The 20,277-nt window shown below is 43.4% G+C and overlaps 1 pseudogene; it reads left to right on the top strand.

Annotated features, from left to right (window-relative positions):
- Nucleotides 1-20,277, top strand: part of LOC112069330 (electrogenic sodium bicarbonate cotransporter 1-like) — a 129,200-nt pseudogene that overhangs the window by 63,583 nt on the left and 45,340 nt on the right.

Genomic DNA, 20,277 nt, shown 5'->3' with positions numbered 1-20,277 from the left:
GAGAATTCCTTTGTATTCAGAAAAAGCAAATGGAACGGGAGCTACCTCTCATGTGAATGCGCGTGACCAGCTCCTGGCACTCTGCCAGACCTCTGACTCAATCCCCTCTCATTCAGCCCCCTTTACAGTAGAAGCCTCAAACAAGTTTCTGAAGACGGTTGACATCTAGTGGAAGCCTTAGGAAGTACAACATGACCAATATCCCACTGTATCTTCAATAGGGGCTGAGTTGAAAATCGACCAACCTCAGATTTCCCACTTCCTGGTTGTATTTTTTCTCAGGTTTTTGCCTGCCATATGAGTTATGTTATACTCACAGACATCATTCAAACAGTTTAGAAACTTCAGAGTGTTTTATATCCAAATATACTAATAATATGCATATATTAGCAACTGGGATTGCGGAGCAGGCAGTTTACTCTTGGCACCTCTGGGCACCTTATTCATCCAAGCTACTCAATACTGCCCCCAGCCATAAGAAGTTAAAATACCAAATGCTGCCCGCAGCCAGTGACGGACTTCTACGTCACACTGATACAATGAACAAAATACTGTTTTTAAATCTTGTCATAAATATATTTCCACAAATATTTTTTTTATGCAATTCATTATTTGCATATCTTCATGCACTGGTGATTTTGTTTAGGAATACAGAAAATAATTTCACTTGTGACCTGGCTGGTTATATTATTATTATTACTATTATCATCATCTGGTTCCACGCTGGGTGGTACATCTGTCAGAGAACAGGTCCCATGCTGGGTGGTACATCTGTCAGAGAACAGGTCCCATGATGGGTGGTACATCTGTCAGAGAACAGGTCCCATGATGGGTGGTAAATCTGTCAGAGAACAGGTTCCATGCTGGGTGGTACATCTGTCAGAGAACAGGTTCCATACTGGGTGGTAAATCTGTCAGAGAACAGGTTCCATACTGGGTGGTAAATCTGTCAGAGAACAGGTTCCATGCTGGGTGGGTAAAACTGTCAGAGAACAGGTTCCATGCTGGGTGGTAAATCTGTCAGAGAACAGGTTCCATGCTGGGTGGTAAATCTGTCAGAGAACAGGTTCCATACTGGGTGGTAAATCTGTCAGAGAACAGGTCCCATGCTGGGTGTAAAACTTCCCAGGACTGCTTAGGAACAGGAAGGCTGGCTTCTGCTCTGCTGATCTCCTGGTTTTGTATTTGGCTGGAATGTGGGAAGGTGATTTACTGATCGGGGTCCCAGCTAATGTTGAGCTCCCTCCCTGGGTTTCAGTTAGCTGGGCTGAAGGTGTTACGAGTCATCTCTCCTCTGATACAGTTTAAGTCAGAAGTTTACAGACACTTAGGTTGGAGTCATTAAAACTCGTTTTTCAACCACTCCACAAATGTCTTGTTAAACTATAGTTTTGGCAAGTTGGTTAGGACATCTACTTTGTGCATGACACAAGTAATTTTTCCAAACAATTGTTTAAAGACAGATTATTTCACTTAATATAAACTGTATCACAATTCCAGTGGGTCAGAAGTTTACATACACTAAGTTGACTGTGCCTTTAAACAGCTTGGAAAATTCCAGAAAATGTCATGGCTTTATAAGCTTCTTATAGGCTAATTGACATCATTTGAGTCAATTGGAGGTGTACTTGTGATGTATTTCAAGGCCTACCTTCAAACTCAGTGCCTCTTTGCTTGACATCATGGGAAAATCAAAATAAATCAGCCAAGACTTCAGAAAAATAATTGTAGACCCCCACAAGTCTGGTTCATCCTTGGGAGCAATTTCCAAACGCCTAAAGGTACCACGTTCATCTGTACAAGCAATAGAACGCAATTTGTAAGTCGCTCTGGATAAGAGCGTCTGCTAAATGACTTAAATGTAAATGTAATTATAAAGACCATGGGACCACGCAGCCGTCATACCGCTCAGTAAGGAGACGCATTCTGTCTCCTAGAGATGAACGTACTTTGGTGCGAAAAGTGCAAATCAATCCCAGAACAACAACAAAGGGCCTTGTGAAGATGCTGTAGGAAACAGGTACAAAAGTATCTATATCCACAGTAAAACGAGTCCTATATCGACATAACCTGAAAGGCCGCTCAGCAAGGAAGAAGCCACTGCTCCAAATCCGCCATAAAAACGCCAGACTACGGTTTGCAACTGCACATGGGGAAAAAGGTCGTACTTTTTGGAGAGAATTTCCTCTGGTCTGATGAAACAAAAATAGAACTGTTTGGCCATAATGACCATCATTATGTTTGGAGGAAAATGAGGCTTGCAAGCCAAAGAACACCATCCCAACTGTGAAGCACAGGGTGGCAGCATCATGTTGTGGGGGTGCTTTGCTGCAGGAGGGACTGGTGCACTCACCCAACTTATTTTGGGGAGCTTGTGGAAGGCTACCCGAAACGTTTGACCCAAGTTAAACCATTTAAAGACAATGCTACCAAATACTAATTGAGTGTATGTAAACTTCTGACCCACTGGGAATGTGATGACAGAAATAAAATATGAAATAAATCATTCTCTCTACTATTATTCTGAAATTTCACATTCTTAAAAAAAGTGGGGATCCTAACTGACCTAAGACAGGGATTTTTTTACAAGGATTAAATGTCAGGAATTGTGAAAAACTGAGTTTAAATCTATTTGACTAAGGTGTATGTAAACTTCCGACTTCAACTGTACTTAGGGTTAGGGTTTCTGTTAGCTAGGCTAAAGGTGTCACTAAATGTCCTCTGTTATTCTCCGTTTCAGCTGAAGAACAAGTTCATGAAGAAGCTTCCCCGAGACGCCGAGGCATCCAACGTTCTCGTTGGAGAGGTAGACTTCCTGGACGCCCCCTTTGTGGCATTTGTCCGTCTACAGCAGGCCGTGATGCTGGGAGCTCTTACAGAAGTCCCTGTCCCCACCAGGTTAATATATAAATGTATATGTAAACTAGAGTTTGTTACGGTTTGACATCATAGTGTAATTTCTTTGGTCTTTCATCCTCAGATTCCTGTTCATCCTTTTAGGACCCAAAGGAAAAGCCAAGTCCTATCATGAGATAGGAAGAGCTATCGCCACACTCATGTCAGATGAGGTAAGCAGAACAAGGTTTCCGAGCAATGTATTTAACCTTTACTTTTTTTTACTAGGCAAGTCAGTTAAGAACAAATTCTACCCCGGCCAAACCCTCCCTTAACCCGGACAAAGTGCACTGCCCTATGGGAAGGTATCAGCTATGATGTCAGATGAGGTAAGCAGCACAAAGCAAGGTGTCAGCTATGATGTCAGATGAGGTAAGCAGCACAAAGCAAGGTGTCAGCTATGATGTAGATGAGGTAAGCAGCACAAAGCAAGGTGTCAGCTATGATGTCAGATGAGGTAAAGCAGAGCAATGTTTCAGCTATGATGTCAGATGAGGTAAACAGCACAGAGCAAGGTGTCAGCTATGATGTCAGATGAGGTAAGCAGCACAGAGCAAGTGTCAGCTATGATGTCAGATGAGGTAAGCAGCACAGAGCAAGGTGTCAGCTATGATGTCAGTGAGGTAAGCAGCACAGAGCAAGGTGTCCAGCTGAATACATGTCTGAGTCCCTACTAAATACTATGCTGCCTGTATAAATCAGTCAGATGAATGCTATACAGGTATGATGTCTACTAGTTGAACATTCACATTCAGTCCAAACCAGCTGAGATGTTGCTGATATTCACAACTGCTTTGTTTTTTCCAGCTTTTTCTGAGAACTCACTGAGGCCCCCTACTGGGCACCAACTGCCAGCTCTCACTTCATATTTAATTTAATCAGTAGACAATTTGAACATTAACTTTCTACTTTCCAAGAGACAAAACAAACGACATAAATATGAAAATAAAAAGCCAATTCAAATCCAAGTGTTGTTGAACTGACGACTTTGTCTTATGCAGGTGTTCCATGACATAGCGTACAAGGCGAAGGACAGAGAGGATCTGCTGGCTGGCATCGATGAGTTTCTGGATGAGGTGATCGTTCTGCCCCCGGGGGAATGGGACCCGGCCATCAGGATAGAACCGCCCAAGTCTGTACCCTCTGCTGACAAGAGGTTAGCATCCATCTGCTGACATGATATGCTGTTTTATGTGTTTCTATACTATAGTCCTCTATACTGTGCTTCTCAGGAAGAACATGTACGCTGGAGGCGACAGCGGCCAGATGAACGGAAACACGCCCCATGATGGGGGAGGGGGGGGAGGGCACGCCGTGGGAGACGAGCTCAAGAAGACAGGCAGGTGAGTCAACTAATAAAACACTGTACTGATGAAGGCCATTGATGAAGGCTGAAACTGATCAAGCTTTTAATAGTTGATTGAATAAAATAATACTTTTTTAAAGGTGTGTGATCATTATCGTTTCAATGATGATAAAAAATATATACTGCTGCACCTCGACTCCCGTTTCTCAACCAATAAAATGTATGAGTCTCAGGATAGGTTAGTGAGTCAGGACAGGGCAGGAAAGGACAACCAGATTGTTTTTCTTCATGATATTCAGGTTTTGTGGAGGCCTCCTACTTGACATCAAAAGGAAAGCTCCATTCTTCGCCAGTGATTTCTACGATGCGTTCCACATCCAGGCACTGTCGGCCATCCTGTTCATCTACCTAGGAACCGTAACTAACGCCATCACCTTCGGAGGGTTGCTAGGAGACGCCACCGACAACATGCAGGTCAGGCTATCTCTTCTGTCAAGCATGTTGAGACCTTTGTTATGAACTGCATTAAACTCTTTGATTTCAGATTCCTCCCAGTTAAACTATCAGTATCTACATCCTGATAGTTTAGTTTAACGACCCTGATCTACATCCTGATAGTTTAACAACGCTGATCTACACACTGATTGTAGAACACCCCTGAACTGCATCCTGATAGTTTAAAATCCATAATCGACATAATATCACTGATAGTTTTATACCCCAAATCTACATCCTGATAGTTTGACAATCCTGATCTACATCCCGGACCCATTGTTTTATTTTTTTTCTCCTAAAATTACATACCCAAATATAACTGCCTTTAGCTCAGGACCTCAAGCAAGAATATGTATATTTTTGATAGCATTTGAAAGGAAACACTTTGAAGTTTGTGGAAATGTGAAATTAATGTTGGAGAATATATCACATTAGATCAATTTKATTTGGAATGGCAATTCAGACCAAATTAAAAGGGACTATTTATATAATTAATAGGAATTTGGAGGACAGAAATGATTAAATATTAAAGCATTAGACCTCTCACTAAAGGATTCAGTCATACAAAAGTTATACTTAAATCCGAAATGGTTCTCTAGTAAATGTGTAGGAATGTCTCACCCCATGTTCAAGAACAGCCATTTTCCCTTTTTTCAAATTACAAACCAAAACATGGGTTCATTGTTTTTCATTATCTTTTTCAAAACAGTGCGACACAAACAACGCAGAGTTACAAATGAAATACACAAACGTACAGTCAATAACACAATAGAAAAAAAGCTATATTCAGTGTGTGCGAATGAGGTAAGATTAGGGAGGTAAGGCAACAACTAGGCCATAGTCGAGAAGTAATTACAATTTAGCAATAAACACTGGAGTGATAGATGTGCAGAAGATGAATGTGCAAGCTGAGATACTGGGGTGCAAAGGAGCAAAAAATGTATATAAATAACAATATGGTGATGRGGTAGTTGGATGGGCTATTTACAGATGGGCTATTTACAGATGGGCTATTTACAGGTGCAGTGATCTGTGAGCTTAAAGTTAGTGAGGGAGATATGTGTCTCCAGCTTCAGTGATTTTTGCAATTCGTTCCAGTCATTGGCAGCAGAGAACTTGAAGGAAAGGTGGCCAAATGAGGAATAGGCTTTGGGGGTGACCAGTGAAATATACCTGCTGGAGCGTGTGCTATGGGTAGGTGCTGCTATGGTGACCAGTGAGCTGAGATGAGGCGGGGCTTCTAGTTAGGCAGACTTATAGATGACCTGGAGCCAGTGGATTTGGCAATGAATATGAAGTGAGGGCCAGCCAACGAGAGCATACAGGTCGCAGTGGTGGGTAGTATATGGGGCTTTGGTGACAAAACGGATGGAACTGTGATAGACTGCATCCAATTTGCTGAGTAGAGTGTTGGAGGCTATTTTGTAAATGACATCGCCGAAGTAAAGGATCGGTAGGATAGTCAGTTTTAAGAGGGTATGTTTGGCAGCATGAGTGAAGGGTGCTTTGTTGCGAAATAAGATGCCGGGCAGTGAGATGCCGGGCAGTGATCGGTTGAAGAGCAAGCATTTGGTTTTACTTGCATTTAAGAGCAGTTGGAGGCCACGGATGGAGTGTTGTAAGGCATTGAAGCTCGTCTGGAGGTTAGTTAACACAGTGTCCAAAGAAGGGCCAGGATGTAGATCAGTGCTACAGGGTGCAAATTTCTGTTTGAAAAAGCTATCCTTAGCTTTCCTACCTGCCTGTGTATATTGGTTCCTAACTTCCCTGAAAAGTTGCATATTGCGGGGGCTATTCGATGCTAATGCAGTACGCCACAGGATATTTTTGTGCTGGTCAAGGGCAGTCAGGTCTGGAGTGAACCAAGGGCTATATCTGTTCCAGGTTCCACATTTTTTGAACGGGGCATTCTTATTTAAGATGGTGAGAAAAGCACTTTTAAAGAATAACCAGGCATCCTCTACTGATGGAATGAGGTCAATATCCTTCCAGGATACCCGGCCAGGTCAATTAGAAAGGCCTGCTCGCAGAAGTGTTTTAGGGAGCGTCTGACAGTGATGAGGGATGGTCGTTTGACCGCAGACCCATAGCGGATGCAGGCAATGAGGCAGTGATCGCTGAGATCCTGGTTGAAAACAGCAGAGGTGTATTTGGAGGGCAGGTTGGTTATGATGATATCTATGAGGGTGCCTGTGTTTACAGATTTGGGGTTGTACCTGGTAAATTCATTGATCATTTGTGTGAGATTGAGGGCATCTAGCTTAGATTGTAGGACGGCCGGGATGTTAAGCATGTTCCAGTTTAGGTCACCTAACAGTACGAGCTCTGAAGATATATGGGGGGCAATCAATTCACATATGGTGTCCAGGGCACACCTGGGGCAGAAGGTGGTCTATAACAAGCAGCAACGGTGAGAGACTTGTTTCTGGAAAGGTAGATTTTTAGAAGTAGAATTTCAAATAGTTTGGACACAGACCTGGATAGTATGACAGAGCTTTGCAGGCTGTCTCTACAGTAGATTGCAACTCCGCCCCCTTTGGCAGTTCTATCTTGTTGGAAAATGTTATAGATAGGGATRAAAATTTCAGGATTTCTGGTGGCCTTCCTAATCCAGGATTCAGACATGTCTAGGACATCCGGGTTGGCAGAGTGTGCTAAATTAGTGAGTAAAACAAACTTAGGGAGGAGGCTTCTAATGTTAACATGCATGTAACCAAGGCTTTTACGGTTACAGAAGTCAACAAATGAGAGCCTCTGGTGAATGGGAGTGGAGCTAGGCGCTGCAGGGCCTGGATTAACCTCTACATCACCAGAAGAACAGAGGAGAAGTAGGATAAKGGTACGGCTAAAAGCTATAAGAACTGGTCGTCTAGTGCCTTCAGAACAGAGAGTAAAAGGAACAGGTTTCTGGGCGCGGAATAATAGATTGAAGGCATAATGTACAGACAAAGGTATGGTAGGATGTGAATACAGTGGAGGTAAACCGAGGCATTGAGTGACGATGAGAGAGGTTTTGTCTCTAGAGACATCGTTTACACCAGGTGAGGTCACCGCATGTGTGGGAGGTCAAACAAATGGGCATGCTAAGGCATATTGAGCAGGGCTGGAGTCTAACATAGCAGATCCATACCACATTGGCTGAGGCGGGTTGCAGGAGAGTATGTTGAAACTGAGGTAAAAAATATATACGTAATATAGACGAAGGGAAAAATATATATATACATACGACAAGACAAAGACGTCTGAACTGCTATGCTATCTTGGCTGTCATTAATATAGAGAACATAGAGAACATAACAAAATGCTATGGTAATAAAACATTTAAGTTTACACACTCACAAGAATGTCATACATGAATGTTCATTAGCTTCCCTACAGAAAAGACACAACACAACCTTCACACGTCTAGATGGCCGGGCGGGGTGGGTGTGGAGCCAGAGACAGYAGTGGGGTCAAACTGTAGAACCCAATTCCTACATTTGAATACAAAAATAGATTTTTTTCAAACAAAACTACACTACATTTTATCTCTGGGACCTTCAGGATGACAAATCATAGCAAGATTACTGAATGCAAGTACATTATTTACCTTCAGAGGTGAATGTATCAAATCAGTTGCCATGATACAAGTGTTTTGTTGTTGTGCACTATCCTCAAACAATAGCATGGTATGTTTTTTCTGTAATAGCTACTGTAAATTGGGCACTGCAGGTAAATTAACAAGAATTTAAGCTTTCTGCCCATATAAGACATGTTTATGTCCCGTAAAGTTGGCTGTTGTTTACAACGTTTTCTAGCCACAATATCGCATATTGAGCAACAACCGTTCCGGTTTAGGGACACTGATCCTGTAGATATTTTATTGTTTATATTATCTTTTATCCAGATCTAATAGCCCACCCAATCTACCTACCTCATCCCCATATTGTTTTTATTAACTTTGCTGCTCTTTTGCACCTCAGTATCACTACTTACACACCATCATCTGCTCATCATCATCTGCTCATCTATCACTCCACAACTAGCTTACCTGGTTAAATAAAGGTGAAAAAATAAATAAAAAAATAAATGTGTCATCTTCTCTTACATTAATTTCACATTTCTACAAACTTCAAAGTGTTTCCTTTCAAAAGGTAATAAGAATATGCCTATCCTTGCTTCAGGTCCTGAGCTACAGGCAGTTAGATCTGGGTATGTCATTTTAGGCAAAACATTTAAAAAAGGGTCTGATCTTTACTATCAGGATGTAGTGGGGTGTTAACCTATCAGGATGTGGATCAGGGGTGTTAACCTATCAGGATGTTGATCAGGGGTGTTAACCTATCAGGATGTAGATCAGGGGTGTTAACCTATCAGGATGTTGATCAGGGGTGTGTTTTATTTTTATTGGTGGATCAGCTTTAATATTGCAGATTGTTGCTTCCATCAATGTAATTGTCTGCATCACTTCCCCCATATACACTTCTGTAAAATATATCCACATAGAAACAGTAATAATGATATCAGACCTTCTTGTTGCGTGTCCGATAATCTACCGTTTATATAGGAGTGGTTAAAACATGCTAATAATGGTCCTCTAAGTATATCTAAAAAGGTTTGGTATACCTCCACTGGTATGCCATCCAGCCCTGGAGTTTTCCCAGCCTTAAAGGCTTTAATTGCATCAACAAGTTCCTCCTCTGTAATTTGGCCTTCACATGAGTCTTTCTGTACAGATCTTTATTTTTATAATATATTACAATGGATCTTTCTTGAATAAGTTCCTCCATTTCTTTTTCCTCTAATTTACTGAGCCTCTATGGTACAGTTTTTATGGCCATCTATCTGTACTGTTAGTCCTTCAATATCCTTTGTTCATATGCACTCTTTTGACCTAAATTGCTTTTGTTTTATAGATGAGTACTGAATTGAATGTTCTCTAAAGGCACATTTAAAAGTGTCCCATACAATAAGGGGATCTCCTGTACCTATGTTATGTCGGAAAAATGCTGTTATAAATTCTTCTGTCCTTGTTAAATCCAGTAGGCTTTGATTAAATTTCCAATATCCTCGCCCACTTGGAGTAATATATATGCCAATTATGTGATGGCCCGACTTCATTCTGTCCCCTATCAACACTTTTACTTTTGGTGCCAGAGAGAATGACATAAGAAAGTAATCAAGGCGACCAGCTTGATTAAGCCTCTGCCATGTATATCTCACTAGGTCAGGGTATTTAAGCCTCCATATATCCACTAATTCCAATATATCCATGACATTCATGAGTTCCTTAAGTGCCTGAGGGTAATAGTTTGTAGTGTGATTTCCTTTACGGTCCATAGAGGTATTTAAAACAGTATTACAATATTCCACCATAATAATAGAGTCTAGTGTGGCTTGTAGAGTTGATCAATTCTTATATATATTTTAAAAGATCAGGGGTGTAAAACTATCAGGATGTAGATCAGGGGTGTTCATTTTTTAAATGTTTTTAACCTTTATTTAACTAGGCAAGTCAGTTAAGAATAAATTATTATTCACGATGACGACCTAGGGACAGTGGGTTAAMTGGGCAGAACGACCTTGTCAGCTCAGGGATTCGATCTAGCAACCTTTCGGTTACTGGCCTAACGCTCTAACCACTAGGCTACCTGCTGGTTACTGGCCCAATGCTCTAACCACTAGGCTACCTGCTGGTTACTGGCCCAACGCTCTGACCACTAGGCTACCTTCTGGTTACTGGCCCAATGCTCTAACCACTAGGCTACCTGCTGGTTACTGGCCCAATGGTCTAACCACTAGACTACCTGCTGGTTACTGGCCCAAACGAACTAACACTAGGCTACCTGCTGGTTACTGCCCAACTGCTCTAACCACTAGGCTACCTGCTGGTTACTGGCCAACGCTGCTAACCACTAGGCTACCTGCTGTTACTGGCCCAACACTCAACCACTAGGCTACCTGCTGGTTACTGGCCCAACGCTCTAAACCACTAGGCTACCTGCTGGTTACTGGCAACTCTCTAACCACTAGGCTACCTGCTGTTACTGCCCAACGCTCTAACCACTAGGCTACCTGCTGGTTACTGGCCCAACGCTCTAACCACTAGGCTACCTGCTGGTTACTGGCCCAAAGCTCTAACCACTAGGCTACCTGCTGGTTACTGGCCCAACGCTCTACCACTAGGCTACCTGCTGGTTCTGGCCAACGCTCTAACCACTAGCTACCTGCTGGTTATGGCCCAACGCTCTAACCACTAGGCTACCTTCTGGTTACTGGCCCAACGCTCTAACCACTAGTTACCTGCTGTTACTGGCCCAACGCTCTTACCCCCCCCCTAACCTAGGCTACCTGCTGGTTACTGGCCCAACGCTCTAACCACTAGGCTACCTGCTGTTACTGGCCCAACGCTCTAACCACTAGGCTACCTTCTGGTTACTGGCCCAACGCTCTAACCACTAGGCTACCTGCTGGTTACTGGTCCAACTCCTCTAACCACTAGGCTACCTGCTGGTTACTGGCCCACGCTCTAACCACTAGGCTACCTGCTGGTTACTGGCCCAACGCTCTAAACACTAGGCTACCTGCTGGTTACTGGCCCAAGCTCTTACCACTAGGCTACCTGCTGTTACTGGCCCAACGCTCTAACCACTAGGCTACCTGCTGGTTGCGCCCCAACGCTCTAACCACTAGGCTACCTGCTGGTTACTGCCCAACGCTCTAACCACTGGCTACCTTCTGGGTTACTGGCCCAACGCTCTAACCACTAGGTTACCTGCTGGTACTGGCCAACGCTCTAACCACTAGGCTACCTGCTGGTTACTGGCCAACGCTCTAACCACTAGGCTACCTGCTGGTTACTGGCCCAACGCTCTAACCACTAGGTACCTGCTGGTTCCTGACCCAACGCTCTAACCACTAGGCTACCTGCTCGATGTAGTCAGGCTGCATATGTATCAGGGCTGTTAACTCTAGATCAGGATGTAGAGTCAGGTGTTAACCTATCAGGATGTAGATCAGGCTGTTAAATATCACGGATGTAGTCAGGGTGTTAACCTATCAGGATGTAGATCAGGGGCTGTTAAACCTATCAGGGTGTAAATCAGGGCTGTTAACCTATCAGGATGTAGATCAGGGCTGTTAACCTATCAGGATGTAGATCAGGGGTGTTAACCTATCAGGATGTAGATCAGGGGTGTTCAACTCCCTGCGGCACTCTTCTACTCTGCTTCTGTGTTAGGGTTACACTCTGTTATAATGCACTATAGATGTGTTCTAATGTTTTAAAGATCTGTTCTACTGTGTTCTACTGTTTACTCCAGGGTGTGTTGGAGAGCTTCCTGGGCACGGCAGTATCTGGAGGGATCTTCTGTCTGTTGGCTGGCCAGCCTCTCACCATCCTCAGCAGCACTGGACCTGTTCTGGTCTTCGAGAGGCTCCTCTTCAACTTCAGCAAGTTAGGATCTTCACTTTACTCCGCAATCATGGGGTTCTATCTAACCATGTACAATGATGTTGACAATCACGGGGTTCTGTCTAACCATGTACAATGACTTTGACAATCTGAAGTTCTAACTAACCATGGTTGAATTATGGTCATGGTTACTGTTGTTACAGTAACTAACACCATGGTGATTCCCTCTCCTCTCTCTATCCCTCTCTTTCTCCTCCAGAGACAATGACTTTGACTATCTGGAGTTCCGGCTGTGGATTGGTCTGTGGTCTGCGTTCTTTTGTCTGCTGCTGGTTGCTACTGACGCCAGCTACATGGTTCAGTACTTCACCCGATTCACAGAGGAGGGCTTCTCCTGCCTCATCTCCTTCATCTTCATCTATGATGCCTTCAAGAAGATGCTGAAGCTGGCCGACTACTACCCCATCAACTCTGACTACCAGATTGACTATGTCACCCAGTATGACTGTATGTGTATGGCCCCTACCATCTTAGGTAAGACCTAGCTACTAATCTACCCACTGTATGTGTATAGCCTCTACCGTCTTAGGTAAGACCTACCTACCAACTTAAGCTTTCATGGCTGGGATAGGCTTCAGAAAAGTCCTAATTGAGGAAAATGTTGGTTCCTCTGAAGTTCTTGGCTCTCTGCAGAACAGTCATCTTGTCCTTAAACCTCAGGAACTTGACCACTATCGGCCTGGGTCTGTCACCTAGGTTACAGGTATTCCAGACAAGTCGGTGCGATCCACCTGCAGCTTTTCAGTAAAGATTTTTCTCACTGAGACTCTGTTCTCATGTGAAGACTCTGGCATGTCATCCACAACAATGTTATTTCTCCTGGATTGTCCCTCTAGATAGTCTGTTTTCCCAGTCATCTGTAATCATTCACAGACAGTGCTGATGTCATCTCACGTGGACTTCCAGTTTGTTGTCATCTTGCTGAATATCTATTTCAGGAAATCCACCTTTCCTTCTGAGCAGTGCAAACTGTTTTTAAGGACCTCTCTAGCCAGATCATCCATTATTTTGTTGAGTCCATCAGTATTTGGACAAAGCTGTTAAAGTTATTTTCCTGTTGTTGTAACAACTGTTTGTAGAAGCCTTTTTGTTTGTTTAAAATATCCTTCACCTGTGATAARGAAACACTGTCTTCTCCATTACTCCCACCTCTGGCTTTGGATGCCATGGTAGCAATGTAGGCTAACGCTGGTACTCCACATAGTTCCAGACAGGGTAGGTCCTAGTGCAGATGAAAATAAACAGCAGGGATTTAGACATCCACAAGCCTGGTACAATCCATGGTCTCAGCCACAAGGGCTAACTGCGTCACGGGCTGTGTTCAAGCTGTCAAGGAAACCTGGCTAGCTTGATAGTTACTGTAGTTGCAGTTAGGCTAGCTTCTAGGCCAAGCAGCTCTTCAGACCTTCGGTTGGCATGATCCCTGGACCGATAGTAGCGGTCCCAGCAACTGAGGCTAACTGCGTCGCAGGATCCAAATTCAAAAGGTAGCTAGTAACCAAACTTTTTCAACCGAACACTTTTTCAGACTTTCAAAAACTTTCAAAACAACAAACCGGGCTCTCCCTTGTTCAAAGTTAAAAGTGTGTGTGTGTGTGTGTGTGTGTGTGTGTGTGTGTGTGTGTGTTGTGTGTGTGTGTGTGTGGTGTGTGTGTGTGTGTGTGTGTGTGTGTGTGTGTGTGTGTGTGTTGTGTGTGTGTGTGTGTGTGTGTGTGTGTGTGTGTGTCAAAAAAAGTTATTAGGTGAACAATAGGTTAAAGAAATAAAACAACAGGTAAAAAGGACAGGCTACATACAGTAGACAGGCTACATACAGTAGCGAGGCTATAAAAGTAGCGAGGCTACATACAGACACCGGTTAGTCAGGCTGATTGAGGTAGTATGTACATGTAGATATGGTTAAAGTGACTATGCATATATGATGAACAGAGAGTAGCAGCAGCGTAAAAGAGGGGTTGGCGGGTAGTGGATGGTTTTTTATTGTTTATTTCACTTTTGTATATTATCTACCTCACTTGCTTTGGCAATGTTAATATATGTTTCCCATGCCAATAAAGCCCCTTAATTGAATTGGTGGGTGGCGGGACACAATGCAGATAGCCCGGTTAGGCAATGTGCAGGAGCACTGGTAGAGGTAGTTTTGAGGTAGTATGTACATGAATGTATAGTTRWAGTGACTATGCATATAAGATAAACAGAGAGTAGCAGCAGCTGAAAAGAGGGGTTGGGGGGGGCACACAATGCAAATAGTTTGGGTAGCCATTTGATTACCTGTTCAGGAGTCTTATGGTTTGGGGGTAAAAACTGTGGAGAAGCCTTTTTGTCCTAGACTTGGCACTCCGGTACCGCTTGGTACCGCTTGCAAAATTGTCTTTGACCATTTTTTGGGCCTTCCTCTGACACCGCCTGGTGTAGAGGTCCTGGATGGCAGGCAGCTTAGCCCCAGTGATGTACTAGGCCGTACGCACTACCCTCTATAGTGCCTTGTGGTCGGTGGCCGAGCAGTTGCCTTACCAGGCAGTGATGCAACCGGTCAGGATGCTCTCGATGTTGCAGCTGTAGAACCTTTTGAGGATCTCAGGACCCATGCCAAATCATTTTAGTTTCCTGAGGGGGAATAGGCTTTGTCGTGCCCTCTTCACGACCGTCTTGGTGTGTTTGGACCATGATAGTTTGTTGGTGATGTGGGAACCAAGGAACTTGAAGCTCTCAACATGCTCCACTACAGCCCCATCGATGAGAATGGGGGCATGCTCGGTCCTCCTTTTCCTGTGGTCCACAATCATCTCCTTAGTCTTGGTTACGTTGAGGGATAGGTTGTTATTCTGGTGTTGGAGTTGTGTCTGGCCATGCAGTCGTGGGTGAACAGGGAGTACAGGAGGGGACTAAGCACGCACCCTGGGGGGCTCCAGTGTTGAGGATCAGTATGGCAGATGTGTTGTTAACTACCCTCACCACCTGGTGGCGGCCCTTCCGGAAGTCCAGTATCCAGTTGCAGAGGGAGGTGTTTAGTCCCAGGATCCTTAGCTTATTGATGAGCTTTGAGTGTACTAAGGTGTTGAACGCTGAGCTGTAGTCAATGAATAGCATTCTCACATAGGTGTTCCTTTTGTCCAGGTGGGAAAGGGCAGTGTGGAGTGCAATAGAGATTGCATCATCTGTGGATCTGTGAAATAGTCAAAATTATACTGCAGTCTGTAGTGAAACAAGTCAAATAGTCAAAACTATTTGTGACTCACCACCTGGTTTCGGTCTGATGAAGCAAACATGTGAAATGGTGTTTTTTACATTGGATAAAAGTAGAGACTCATAGCTACAAAATGTTATATCATACACTGCATTTGAGGAACAATGGGAAAGTAATTATGCTTTGAAAGGTAATCAACTTGTAAACTCACGTTTGAGAAAATCACCTGTTGAATGTTTTGGTATCTAGTGAAGAGCTCCTCTTTGTCTTAGCTTAAGACAGAAAATGGAGAGCAACACTTATGCAGTTCTACTACACAATACATTTCAGGATTACCAACGCAGACTGACGAGCTCAAATAGACAGAAGCCTGCTATGGCAGACAAATCCGAACTTCTCTCTTGGCATGTCCAGCGCACTCATTATCTCAGCCAATCATAACTAGTGGGACGGTTGCCAACTTTTTCTGTGGCTTTACCAACAAGGCTTGTAATTTAACAATTGTATTCGTATTTACAGATGGCATACAAGTTTGTTATTAAGGCACATGAAAGTTCACATGTTCCAGAAGTCATTTCTGCCCCAAAAACATATTTTGATTTWAAAAAATGTTTTACGTTCAAACAGCTCTCCTGTGAAGTCGTGGCTTGCGACATACGCCTAGTTTCCTGAATCGGGTCACATACTATAGTCTAGTGAAAAAGGTGAAATATTCAAAATGATACTGTAGCCTGTAGTGAAACAAGTGAAAATGTCAACATGATACTGTAGTAAGAAGGAAAAGGAGAAGAACAGTAATTTATTGCCCATTATCTTGCAGAGATAAAGCATGAGAAATAGTCGTAAAGATACTACAGTGAATTAGGTGGAATAGTCTCAACAATACTTTAGTAGAAGGTGATGGAAATAACCACTGTGTTGTTGATGAGGTTGGAGAGGTGTTGGTTCTTCATGTGACCACAGAGATGAACATGTTTCTGTGTTGATGAGGTTGGAGAGGTGTTGGTTCTTCATGTGAATAATGCTAACCTTAAATTAGATGCATTTTTACGATATAGGCCATTATGATTTTGTGACTGTGGTAACTAGTGGAAACCGTTGTGCCTGTTGTACACGCGTACAGTGCCTTCGGAAAGTATTCAGACCCCTTGACATTTTGTTAAGTTACAGCCTTACTCTAAAATGGATCAGAGTTTTTCCCCCTCATCAATCTACACCCAATACCCCATAATGACAAAGCAAAAACAGTTATTGTTTTTTTGTTTTTGCAAATGTATTAAAAATAAAAAAGGCTAATATGACATTTACATACGTATTCAGACCCTTCACTCAGTACTTTGTTGAAGCACCTTTGCCAGCGATTACAGCCTTGAGTCTTTAAAAAATTTTTTTTTGCATTTCTAAAAACCTGTTTTCGCTTTGTCATTATTGTGTGTAAGTAGATGGATGAGAAAAATATATATATTTTAGAATAAGGTAACTTAATAAAATGTGAAAAAAGTCAAGTGCATTCGGAAAGTATTCGGAAAGTATTCAGACCCTATCTGCCCTCTCATTGGCTAGAATGGTCCCACCTGATCTTGCCTCCTCCCAACTGCCTTCCATTTTTGAAGACATTTATTTTCATTGTTAGAGCACCCACCAGAGTATCAAATAAAATAAAATAAAATCACATTTTATTGGTCACATACACATGGTTAGCAGATGTTAATGTGACTGTTGYGAAATGCTTGTGKTTCTAGTTCCGACAGTGCAGTAATATACTGATACACACAAGTGTAAAGGAAAGGAATGAATAAGAATATGTACATATAAATATATGGATGAGAGATGGCCGAATGGCAAGGGCAGGATGCAGTAGATGGTATAGAGTACAGTATATACATATGAGATGTGTAATGTAGGGTATGTAAACAGTGCGCCCTGCGCTGCAGGGCGTAGCATTATTTAAAGTGATACATTTATTTTATTTTTTTATTTTATTATTTTAGCCCCTTTTCTCCCCAATTTTTCGTGGTATCCAATCGCTAGTAATTACTATCTTGTCTCATCGCTACAACTCCCGTACGGGCTCGGGAGAGACGAAGGTCGAAAGCCACGCGTCCTCCGAAGCACAACCCAACCAAGCCGCACTGCTTCTTAACACAGCGCGCCTCCAACCCGGAAGCCAGCCGCACCAATGTGTCAGAGGAAACACCGTGCACCTGGCCCCCTTGGTTAGCGCGCACTGCGCCCGGCCCGCCACAGGAGTCGCTGGAGCACGATGAGACAAGGATATCCCTACCGGCCAAACCCTCCCTAACCCGGACGACGCTAGCCCAATTGTGCGTCGCCCCACGGACCTCCCGGTCGCGGCCGGCTGCGACAGAGCCTGGGCGCGAACCCAGAGACTCTGGTGGCGCAGCTAGCACTGCGATGCAGTGCCCTAGACCACTGCGCCACCCGGGAGGCCCAGTGATACATTTCTTACATCCAATTATTCATTATTCAAGTGGCTAGAGAGTTGAGTCAGTATGTTGGCAGCAGCCACTCAATGTTGGTGATGGCTGTTTAACTGTCTGATGGCCTTGAGATAGAAGCTGTTTTTCAGTCTCTCTGCTTTGATGCACCTGTACTGACCTCGCCTTCTGGATGGTAGTGAGGTGAACAGGCTATGGCTCAGGTGGTTGTTGTCTTGATGATCTTTATGGCCTTCCTGTGACATCGGGTGGTGTAGGTGTCCTGGAGGGCAGGTAGTTTGCCCCCGGTGATGCGTTGTGCAGACCTCACTACCCTCTGGAGAGCCTTACGGTTGTGGGCGGAGCAGTTGCCGTACCAGGCGGTGATACAGCCAGACAGGATGCTCTCGATTGTGCATCTGTAAAAGTTTGTGAGGGTCTTAGGTGGCAAGCCAAATTTCTTCAGCCTCCTGAGGTTGAAGAGGAGCTGTTGCGCCTTCTTCACCACGCTGTCTGTGTGGGTGGACCATTTCAGTTAGTCCGTGAGGTGTACGCTGAGGAACTTAAAACGTTCCACCTTCTCCACTACTGTCCCTACAATGTGGATAGGGGGGTGCTCCCTCTGCTGACTATCAGGTCAATATAATGGATAATCTGTGAGGCTAGTCTGATCCTGAATAATTACATTTGTATTCTGTCCCATGGTGCTTTGCCAGGTTGGTTGCTGTTGAAGGGGTCAATGGTGGCGATGCCAGGTTGGGTTTCTGTGAAGGGGTGATGGTGGGATGCCAGGTTGGTTGCTGTTGAAGGGGTCATGGTGGGATGCCAGGTTGGTTGCTGTTGAAGGGTCATGGTGGGATGCCAGGTTGGTTTCTGTGAAGGGGTGATGGTGGGATGCCAGGTTGGTTGCTGTTGAAGGGGTCATGGTGGGATGCCAGGTTGGTTGCTGTTGCAGGGGGCATGGTGGGATGCCAGGTTGGCTGCTGTTGCAGGGGTCATGGTGGGGTGCCAGGTTGGTCGCTTCTCTTGGTCATGGCCTTTAACTCTTGAAGTAAAATTCATGTCTTAACATCTAGATTATTTCTGAGACTGATTTGTTCTCTTGATGTCCTCCAGAAAACAGTACGGAGGTGTTTGGAGATCCTCTGGATGCTGAGAGCACTGCTGTCTGGTACTTCAACAACACTGATCTAGTAAGTCCCCCAAACCCAAACCCCTAACCCMAAACTCATAAACAGAACAAGGGGACCAAATAATACGTCGAAAGGGGCATTTTGTTTTGTTGTCTCTACAGGACCTCTTCATATTGTTTTTGTCCCTACAGTCTTCATATTGTTTTGTTTCTACAGCCTCTCAAATTGTTTTGTTTCTACAGTCTCTCATATTGTTTGTTTCTACAGTCTCTCATATTGTTTTGTCTCTACAGCCTCTCATATTGTTTTTTTCCCTACAGTCTCTCATATTGTTTTGTCCCTACAGTCTCTCATATTGTTTTGTTTCTACAGCCTCTCATATTGTTTTGTGTCTCTACAGCCTCTCATATTGTTTTGTCTCTACAGCCTTCATTTGTTTTTCCCTACGGTCTCTCATATTGTTTTGTCTCTACAGGCCTCTCATATTGTTTTGTTCTACAGCCTCTCATTTGTTTTGTCTCTACAGCCTCTCATTTAGTTTTTGTTCCCTACGGTCTCTCATATTGTTTGTCCTACAAGCCTCTCATATTGTTTTGTCCCTACAGTCTCTCATATTGTTTTGTCCCTACGGTCTCTCATATGTTTTGTCTCTACAGCCTCTCATATGTTTTGTCCCTACAGCTCTCATATTGTTTTGTTTCTACAGCCTCTCATATTGTTTTGTCTCTACAAGCCCTCATATTGTTTTGTTCTACATCCTCTCATATTGTTTTGTTTCTACAGCCTCTAATATTGTTTTGTTTCTACAGCCTCTCTATTGTTTTGTCCCTACAGCTCTCATATTGTTTGTTTCTACAGCCTCTCATATTGTTTTGTCCTACAGGTCATATTGTTTTGTCCCTACAGCCTTCATATTGTTTTGTCCCTACAGCCTCTCATATTGTTTGTTCTACAGCTCTCATATTTTTTGTCCCTACGGCTCTCATATTGTTTTTGTCCTACAGGCTCATATTGTTTTGTTTCTACAGCCTCTCATATTGTTTTGTCCTACAGGTCTCTCATATTGTTTTCCTACAGGCTTCATAGTTGTTTGTTTCTACAGCTCTCATATTGTTTTGTCCCTACAGCTCTATATTGTTTTGTTTCTACAGCCTCTCATATTGTTTTGCCCTACCGGGTCTCTCATATTGTTTTTGTCCCTACAGGCTCATAATTGTTTTGTCCTACAGCCTCTCATAATTGTTTTGTTTCTACAGCTCTCTCATATTGTTTTTTGATTATGCTACAAGCCTGGTTTAAGTGCTTCACTTATTGTTTTACTACCAACAGTCGGTCCATTATAGTGTCTCTTGTAACTTCCACATACACAG

This window comes from Salvelinus sp. IW2-2015, unplaced genomic scaffold, assembly GCF_002910315.2.
Source record: "Salvelinus sp. IW2-2015 unplaced genomic scaffold, ASM291031v2 Un_scaffold988, whole genome shotgun sequence".
Taxonomy (NCBI): Eukaryota; Metazoa; Chordata; class Actinopteri; order Salmoniformes; family Salmonidae; genus Salvelinus; species Salvelinus sp. IW2-2015.
The sequence above is the reverse complement of the archived record's forward strand: the minus strand, read 5'-3'. Positions and strand labels throughout refer to the sequence as shown.